General features: G+C 38.9%; 1 pseudogene; it reads right to left on the reverse strand.

Annotated features, from left to right (window-relative positions):
• Window positions 1-247: 247 nt before the first annotated feature.
• On the reverse strand, window positions 248-3,062 carry LOC101442184 (potassium voltage-gated channel subfamily B member 2-like; annotated as a pseudogene).
• Window positions 3,063-8,927: the final 5,865 nt, after the last annotated feature.

Consider the following 8,927-nt stretch of genomic DNA (forward strand, 5'->3'; position numbering starts at 1 on the left):
ATTCAATAAATAAGGATGGATAGATTAACTGATTTCATGTCCAAAGACAAATAATTAAGTAATGTTATTTCACTAAGAGATATATAGTACTTTAAAATGTGCTCTAAAGAAACCTGTTTATAAATAGAGTTGCTTGTGAAAATTAAGTAGAATATAAAATATAATCAATATAATCTCAAAAAAATAAGCTTCTCATATATTCATTCAGATATATATAAATATATCCATTTATTTTTTTCTGGTTCCTAATAGAGCTCTATTTATTCACTGTTCTTCAGTCATTTTTCATTTGTTACAAAATGCAATCTTGACTAATTAAACTGTCCTTAAACTAAATTGTTCATGCCATGCAAAAGTTACATTTTATGTACTTTTGGGGGTGGGTGGGGAGGCTTCCCATTGTTTAGTCCACAGACAGTAATTAACTGTGTTTTTTAAGGAACAAGTGTTGTTGGTTTTTTTTATTTTTTATTTTTGCTTTTGTAACTGGTCACATGCTGGTTTCACACGTGGGAAAATAACCTGTTTCTCCTGGGTTGGAATGAGTCTTTGGGGCAAACAAGTGGTTTTCCGTCTTGCACCCTTCTTGACTATTTTCCTTTTTACTCACCCACAGCATGGTGAATGTCTTGCTTAGTTGGGATCTGTGTCCTGGGGGGAAGGAAGAGCCAACAGAAGCCTCTTCTCTTAACGTGTTTCTTCCATCACTAGGCTTATCTGCAAAGCAATTTGGGCTGGAGTCTGTCTGCTTTTCCTGCCTTGCCCCATGGAGCTCTAAGAAGTCATTGTCTACACCAGTGTCTATTCCAGTGAACCTCTTCCTCTCCCTTGAAGAGTAAAGAAACTGTTTTTGCTTGGGAAACCGAGGTGATGAGTCTTTGGAAGTTCTCTGACAGTGGGCTGAAACCTTCATGCACATCAAAGGTCTGTCTCCCTGGGGAGTGTTTTCTTCCAAGAGGATGGTGCTGATGTGCTGTGGGGTAGTGAGCGGAGTCAGCTGCGGTGACTGGCAGTGGCCTGGCTGTGCTGGGCAGGGACTGTGGTGCGCTTAGAGTTCACTTTGAGGGGTCTGGACTTGAGTGGGTTGCTGCCTTTCAGCAAGCTCTTAGGGCTGTCGGGGGCATTGCTTGACTGCGAGGGACTGTGGGCCACCCTGGGAACCAGGGCATTCAGGCTCACAGTTAAGTCGATTGGAGGATGCACCAAGGCTGCATCCTGGACAGCTGGTCCTTTCTCTCTGGCTAGTGTTAGAAACTGGGGCCCCAGGCTCTGTGGTGCTCCTCTGTCCCCCTAAGATAAGTCAGGAACTTCATCTGCAAGTGGGAGGTGGAGGGCAGTGGCAGGGATGATCTCTGTCTCTGGGAAGTCAGTGATGCAGCTGGTGAAGCTGTTGATGCTGGAGATGCTCTTCATATTGGTGATGACCTCAGTGGGCACCATGGCCAGCTGCTCCAGGGGCAGGTCACGTCTTCCATCTCAATCTCTTCCTCACACGCAGATGGTCTCACATTGTTTCTGGCTGTCTGGGTTTAGGTGAGAAGGATATGCTTGATTGAGAAAATCTGAGCCACATACCTCATGTTCTGGGACTGCGGCACACTCTTGTTGGACTCCGTTAGGGAAACGGTGACATAGTAAGGTAAGATGGCCAACAAGTCGATGTTTAGTGGCCCTTTAAAGGACTTCTGTTTATTGGGTGAGAATAGAAACCATAAAAGGCTCTCCGTGGTAATAGACATAGTCTCCACATGTGCTAACTGGGGGTGGTCATTGAGTTGTCTGAACTCTTCTGTTTCCTGCAGCTCCGGTAGTGTGCTGAGCAACAAAGCAATGGTGGGGAGTACAATGAATAGGATAGACATGATGGCCAAGATATTCCAAACTTTCAGACAAAGGACAACTGGAAGGTCCAAGGTGGATGGACAATCTGTAGATTGCACTTTTCTCTGACTCCAAAATCAGAGTTACATTGCAAATCATTCTATATTCCATAGATTTGTAGCTACTGATCAGTTCAGTTTCTCCAGAAAGTCTCATAGTTTATTCCTTTTCCTCAGGGCAGCAGGTATTATCAAACTCTTCTTCTTTCTCTCCCTAGAGAAAATAATAACATCTCTAGATAATAACATCTCTAGAGCCGATGTTATTATTGTAAAGGTAATACTTCAACAAATTTATCCTTTGGCTTTTGTATGTCATCTTATTTTTTCTTTTTACCATTTTGGTTATCCTTTCTGATAATCTTTACTTCTACACTTGCCTCCAAGCTTCTCTCTCTTGTCTTTTCTAGTTGCAGATCTCTCTTTAGTGTTTCCTGTAAAGCTGGGTTCTTGTTTATAAATCTCTTAGTTTCTGTTTATCTGTGACTATTTTAAACTCACCATCATATTTGAAGGACAGTTTTGTGGTATAAAGAATTCTTGTCTCACAGTTTTTCTCTTTCAGTATCTTAATTATATCATACCACTGCCTTCTCATCTCCATGATTTCTAAAGAGGAATTCACACTAATCTTATTGGGCATCCTTGTATGTGATATTTTGCTTATCCCTTGCTGCTTTGGGAATTTTTGTCTTTGGCATTGGCATTCTGAATATTATGTGTCTTGGTTTAGTTCTACTTGGGTTCATTCTCATTGGAGTACATTTTGCTTCCTGGACACATGTATTCATGTATTTCATGAGAGTTGGGAAATTTTCAGCCGTTATTTCCTAAAAGATTCTTTCTGCCCATTTCCCCTACTCTTCTCCTCCTGGAACTTCCATTAATATGTGTGTTGGTTCAATCTGTATTATCATTTAACTCCTTAAGCCCCTGCTCAAGTTTTTCCAGTCTTTTCTCTTTGTGTTATTCTCTATTTTCAATTTATGCTGGTTTGTCCTCTACATAGTTAATTCTTTTTTCCATGAGTTCAAATTTGCTGGTTTATGCCTCTACTGTATATTTAATCTCACTTAGTTTGTCTTTCATTCCCATAAGCTCTGCTATTTTTCTATCTAAGGTTTCAAATTTTTCTTTGTGCTCATCCAGTATCTTCATAATACCTTTTATTTCTTTAACCATGTTGTCCTTCAAGTCTATTATTTGAATTAGGATATTTATATGAACCTCATTGATTAGTTGTTTCAAGTACTGTGTCTGGTCTGGAGCTTAGATTTTTTTCCTTTGTCTGAGTAATATCTACTTTTACCTTAGCATGATTTGTAAATGTTTGCCGATGTCTAGACATCTGATTATGAGGCTGAGTTTACTCTGATGTTCCGTTTATCTCTCTTGCCAAGAGATTTACTGTAAAGTAGCTGTGAGCTACCACTGTTCTTTGATTCTCGGTTCAACTTCTTCTAGTTATTTAGGACTGCCCTGTTTAACTGCTCAAACCAGGGATAAGAAACAGTAATGGGGTGCCAGACATTTGCCAAGGGCCTTGGAGAGGGATAGGGCAGTAAAGACACATGACTGTCTCTTTTATTTTTTAAGTATTATTTTCCCTCTTTTTCATACACTTTTCTGGTCTGTCTGCAGATGGCACTCTTTGGCAGACCTCTTAGCTTAGATCCCAGATGCTGGGGAGAATGTATTCACTGAACCCCACCAGGACTGGCCTTGCAGAAGCAATGTCCTCAGGGCAGGCCAAGCCTTGCAAACAAAGTTCATCAGAAGTTGTTCTCCTCCCTTGGCTGGCCTTACCCTCCCTCTCTTTGCCTCCTCAGCAACCAGCTTAGGGCAGTAGAGCAGGTGCTTGAAAAGGCAAATTACCCTTAGCTCCCTGTCAGTTCTAGGGGCAAACAATTTCACAGTCCCATCCGGCCTAGAATTGTGTGACCCCTAGGATGAAGCACATAAGTTCACTGGCCAAAATCTGAAATTGCTGTAGATTGTGTCCTTCCATCTCCTTTTACTTGGGGAAAGATGAGCCCTGTAACCCCCTCAGTCTGCAGCCACTGTGGTCCACAACAGCTACAGTCTACAGACTGCTGTTTGCACCAAGGGTAAGGGGGATGGGTACCAGCAGCTGCTGATGAAGCTTTATTCACAGGATTTTTCCAGCTAGCCAAGATTCCTTTCCTTTGCCCCTCTCTATTTTGTGTCTCACCTTCCCCTGGTGTCTTGGGCCCCAAAGCAGTCCTCCAGAGAGTCTCCTTTCCTCTAGCTATTTTTCTGGGAGAGAAGTGATCCCTTTGCCACTCTATCCTCCACCTCTATCTGGGTGTTTAAGCACTCTCAATATTAACACATCAAAACTAATATCACAAGCTCTCTAAGTTTCTATTTGCTCTTCACTGTTCCTGATGTCAGAATAGGAAACACAGTCCATCTGTCACCTGTGACAGCATGTTTAACCTCTTCCTCCCTCTCACTTGTTGTATGTAACCTTTCCACAATACTGTAGATTTTACCTTTTAATTATGTCTCCAGTATATCCACTTCTATACATGGACTACTAGACAGGGGTATTTAATTAAATAATTAATCAAGCATACCCTTTATCCTTTCACACATTACCAGGTGCACATAATTTTTAATGAATCATGGAATTGGGCTTGTCTCAGTTCCTTCTTTTAAAAAAATGGGTTCATTTAAAATTGAGGCATTGATGACACAAATGTGAACAAATGGTACCCATGCCTTAATAGAATTACATGCTAATGATCCAGCTATGTTTATTGGTAGCTTTTTACTATATGATTGTATCTATTATAAAAAATAGAAAATTGTATAAGGGAATATTCTTTAATTTAAACAAATTTTTAAATATCTACCTCAGTCTAACAAAAGATTGTTACATTTAAAAAAATTTATTTGGATTTTTGGTAGTGAATTGATATTGTTGTAAAGTAACATTATCTATACAGTGAAGCCTCACCTTGAAGAAGGAGGAAAGAATTATGTTACTATTTATTAGTAACAAATACATTAATATATGTATAAGAAAGGAAAAAATGTAGAGGTGAGTTAAAGAGGTTGCCAGCTTGTATAGGAGCCAAATAATCTTCAGGTGGTATGATTCATTTTAAGGCCAGGGAGTAAATTTCCTTAAGAGTTATTGGAAGAGTCAGTGGATATATTAGCACAATAAAGCAGGACATGGTTAGAAATGGAAAACTATCCCATGTACTGAGAAAGTCATAAACATCTATGAGTTCCCCATAAACTGAGAAATAGGAAAGCAAAAAATATTTTTTTCTTTATAATGTAGATTTTGAAAATTGAAGATAACTATGAAAGGAAAATTAGGGAACAATGTGAGAATGGAGACTTATTTCAAATAATTCAATTTTTACAATTGCGGTAATTTAATATAAGAAAAGAGGACTAGAAATAGAGTTACTCACTTAAATTCTGATCAGAAATGTAATATGGACATTTTGAAGTAGTAAGAACAGTACACACTACAAGAAGGCCTGATATTTGCTGTTCACTTGAAATTCATTCAGTAGCTAACTTGATACTCTGGGCCAGTTACTCAAGGGATTTTTGACTGAGGCTATTTCTCTATAGACCACACAATGATACTCTTTTTCTACTGCCTCATGCAGGCATTATCATGGATTAATCAGAATGAATTTAATTTGTAAGTACTTATGAATATGCCAGGTTCCGTTGCTGACATCTTACTGCAAGACAGCTTGTTTCTTTTGTTTTTTCCATGACCATGTCCCAGGATTCTCTATTATGAACATTTTAATGAGCTACATATTTCCCTAGAGGAAAGACAGTAATTCTTTTACCCATGTGTGGAGTGATGATGCCACATCAACAAACCCTTTTTTTTTCTTTTTTTCTCCCCTGCATAAGCCCAATGCCTATCGAGGAGGTAAGTTACTGGGGTTTCTCACTTTCACGTTATTTTTCTTATTAGTGAGGGAACTGAACTCACTATCTTCAAAAGCATTTCCCAGCAAGCCCCAACAAGTAGTTTGAAAGTCATTAGATTCTTTCCATTATTTGTAATAGGCACATCCATGCTGTACACCTGGCTGCATGTTCCAAGAACAGTATCTCTTGGAGCTGTTGCAGAGAGATTCCAGCTCCAGAGAGAGAGTTTCCAGACAGGAGGCCACATTGTGATGCTCCTTCCTCATAACTGAGCGTCAAATTTACCTGTGCACCAACCTCACACAAGGTGATTTTAACATACTCTCACACTCTTCCCAAGAAGTGAGAAAGACAAACTGTCTTTTTTCTATTAATAGATACATGACATCTAATTTGTGTAGAAAATTAATAACAGGACTCTGCAACAAATGGACTGCTTCTCTTTCTCAGAATTTTATATTTCTTGCCTAGTTCGTTCCTTCTACAGTAACTCCTGTGACAGTGGAACCCTGACCTAGGAATGTAGATTTATTTCCTCTCAGAATACAGGCAGCTTGAGAGACCATGAATGCAGAAGTGACTCCTGAGGCCAGAGGTAAGTTACTGGTTGGAAGTAGGTATGCAGAAGAGTGGTACAATCATTATGATCAGGTTGAATGTTTTACTGTACATGGAGCAACTATAAAATTAAAGCTACTAAAGAGAATCCAGACAGTAGATTTCAATTTTGCTTTCATGCTGTTTCAGAGTATTTCAGAATATTTTCTTTTATAAAATAGGAATTCTGGATTTCTTTTTTTTTTTTTTTTTTTGATGTCCAACATCACCTCTGTGAAAGGTCTTCAGAGTATGTGTTTAAATTGATCATGCTCGAGATTTTATATTCTTCAGGAAGGAAAAAATCCTCTGACCCACAGATGTAATATACATCCATGAATCATCTTGCCAACATCTAGGGACAATATTGTTAATATAAAAAAAGTGAAACCAGGATATAGACTATCTGTCCAATCAATTGAGCTTACCTATTGAGTATGAAAATTCCCAGAAATTGAGCTACTAAAGGAGATTAATATATGGCGCATTTCTCAAACTACCATATCTTCTGCCCCTTTATATAATTGCAGCCTCAATCTCCTGACTAGCTCACTGCTAAAGTCAATTAAAATGATCATTATTTTTCTTCTACCTTATTATATTATTTTTTCTCATGCTCTATACCATAATCTCCTGGTCCTATTGAGAAGACATCTGGGCTCAATTTCAAAAATTGTTTTCAATGCAACTTCTTTTATTTAATTTTTTTTTTTAAAGATTTATTTATTTATTTAATTTCCCCCCCTCCCCTGGTTGTCTGTTCTTGGTGCGTCTTGTTTCTTTGTCCGCTTCTGTTGTCGTCAGTAGCACAGGAAGTGTGGGCAGCGCCATTCCTGGGCAGGCTGCTCTTTCCTTTCACGCTGGGTGGCTCTCCTCACGGGCGCACTCCTTTGCTCGTGGGGCTCCCCTACGCGGGGGACACCCCTGTGTAGCACGGCACTCCTTGTGCGCATCAGCACTGCGCATGGGCCAGCTCCACACGGGTCAAGGAGGCCTGGGGTTTGAACCGCGGACCTCCCATATGGTAGACGGACGCCCTAACCACTGGGCCAAAGTCCGTTTTCCTTATTTAATTTTAAAAGAAAGTTTAGCTTACATAAATGTTATATTGAAAATATAGGGGATTCCCATATACCTCATGCCCTCTCTCTCCCCCACTTTTCTCCATTAACAATGTCTTTCATTAGTGTGGTACATTTGTTATAATTCATGAATGCATACTGAAGCACTGCTACCAACCATGATCTATAGTTTACATTATGGTTTACACTTTGCATCACACAACTTTATAGGTTTTTACAAAATGCATAGTGGCCTGTATCCATCACTGCAATGCCACATAGAATAATTCCAATGTCCCCCAAACTCCCCATGTTATATCTATTCCTTCTCCCTGCCCTCAGAAGCTCTGGTGACTACTGCCTTTATGTCAATGTTAAAAGTTCTTCCATTACTAGAATAATAATAAATCTAATTTAGTTCACAGATGACAATGCCAATTCTGTTGTTTTAGTATTTGACGTCAAAAAAAACAAAAGAAACAGAAACAAATGCAGAATTTCTATTTTATAAGAGAAAACATTCTTTCATAATCTAAGACAAAATGCAAGAATTGATGTGAAATCCATCATCTAGATTCTGTTTAGTAGCTTAAAACCATATTTTCTCTATGTGCAATAAAATATAAAAGTCATAATTAGTTTGGTGATAAGATGTGTACGCTCCTGACCTGATCTCTATTCTCTTTGGTTAAAAAGTGGTAATTAGAATTTTAAAAATACTTTTGTGTTGTTGGTTTTTGGAAAGTTAGAGTCTACCAGATTAGGTTAGATAGATGAGCAAGTCATAGCAACATCTGTACACTAAAAAATATTTTAAAGATAATAACAATTTATTATTATTCTGTACTTGCAGCCTGTGAGCTGCAACTACATAGAAAAAACGATGATACACTCTTTTCAAAGTGAAAAATAATCAGTGCTACAGAACAAGTCACAATGTAGGATTTACATAATTTGCTGATTCACATGGGATTTCTGATGTGAATCAGAACTAGGAAAAATAAACTGGGAAAGTGGGGCTAGAGAAAAATCACAAATTAGCAGAGTTTGACTAATTCCACAAGAGAGAAGAGCACGAAGTAGATTTGAAGAGTTAGGAGCGAGGTCCAGCACAAGGGAAGATGTGGCTTTTATCAGTGCTAATGACACACTCAGACAGGGCACTGTCAGATGTGAAAAGAGCTAGAAGTTTGCAAATACTTTTAGGACAGAGTATGTGCAGCACTTAGTTTATAATGAGCAACTCATTCTCCATGTGTGGAATCAATCAGTTTCCTTAAAAGTGATATGTGACTATGAGGACACAGAAAGCAGTGTTGCTAAGAATTTAGAAAACCCTAGCCCATGGGTTGCTCCAGGGGTCCTGTGGATTGGTTCTGGGAAAAAATCCAAGTGCACACATTAGGAAGTCTTTTCAGCTGCCTAGTCGAAAAGGTTGGGTTATGCCATGGTT

The sequence above is a fragment of the Dasypus novemcinctus genome, chromosome 17 (genome assembly GCF_030445035.2).
Source record: "Dasypus novemcinctus isolate mDasNov1 chromosome 17, mDasNov1.1.hap2, whole genome shotgun sequence".
NCBI classification, from domain to species: Eukaryota; Metazoa; Chordata; class Mammalia; order Cingulata; family Dasypodidae; genus Dasypus; species Dasypus novemcinctus.